Raw genomic sequence first — 977 nt, forward strand, 5'->3', positions numbered from 1 at the left:
AAGGTTTTAAAACCTGAACTTCACTAATGCTCGAAGTAATGCGTGACATATTACAGTCGCGTTACCTGCGCAGTAACGTTGCGCACAGACAATTAGCGCGAACGTCCTAGCGCGCGTCCTAGCGCGCGCGGAGCACCATAGTTAAGAAAATATGGTAACCAGTGGTAACCCAAACAATTCACTGGCGAAAAATGTCTGCGCATGAGTCGCGCGATATGACACGTGAGCCTTTTCCGGGACTATCATTGGCTCTCGTGAAAAAAGCACTCCCGAGAAGAACAGAAAAATGGCTGCCGTTTGAGGATCGGTCGCTTGTTGGTTTCCGTTCTTTTTAGAGCGATCAAGGCTAGTTTTAACGCCAGTTTCAAGTGGAATGTATTCTTAGAGAACGTCTATGTTGTGTAAGTCGTTTGAAAGTCCAATCCAACCAGCATCCTCGGAAAATTTGCTCCTGGAAAATTTTATTTCGTGGGAAAAGAGCTGCGAAACAGGTGAGTTTTTTGCGCAATTTTTAATGTGGAAAGTTTGTTGCCACCGGGTACAAAAAGTTACTGTAATGTGCAGAAAGGAGGATTCCTAAGGTTTCCGTTCATGTGTGAATTGGCTTGTACCAGGTGGCAGGGAAATGGCAATATTGTTCAACGTGAAGGTTATTTTTTTCTGCGTTACACCTTACGATCGGCACCTCTACATGAATGATCAATGATTCGATCAGATATGAATTTGATTTTGAATGTGATTGTCTCATTGGGAACGTAACCCTAGTATCAAATATTTTAAATAGCTGCTTTTAAGCTCATTTATATTCCCTTTTCTGGTGAAGGTCTAAGTTATTATACTTTTTAGCAGTCACAACTCAACGATCCTTGCGTTCAAGTAGTTACCAAGTTATGGATTTGCAATCAATTTGAGTTTAAAATCAAAATCAAAATCCATGTTAGTTAAAATAATGTTTGGAAGAGCAAAAGTATAGGTAC

The 977-nt window shown here is 40.7% G+C and overlaps 1 long non-coding RNA gene across 1 annotated transcript in view; it reads left to right on the top strand.

The window, feature by feature from the left end:
- Positions 1–268: 268 nt before the first annotated feature.
- LOC138050684 (uncharacterized) overlaps positions 269–977 on the top strand; it is a 1,372-nt gene continuing 663 nt past the window's right edge. The window contains exon 1 of the long non-coding RNA XR_011132665.1: positions 269–491. This is a non-coding gene — a long non-coding RNA (uncharacterized lncRNA). The remainder of the gene's footprint in view (positions 492–977) is intronic.

This window comes from Montipora capricornis, chromosome 6 (genome assembly GCF_036669925.1).
Source record: "Montipora capricornis isolate CH-2021 chromosome 6, ASM3666992v2, whole genome shotgun sequence".
NCBI lineage: Eukaryota > Metazoa > Cnidaria > Anthozoa > Scleractinia > Acroporidae > Montipora > Montipora capricornis.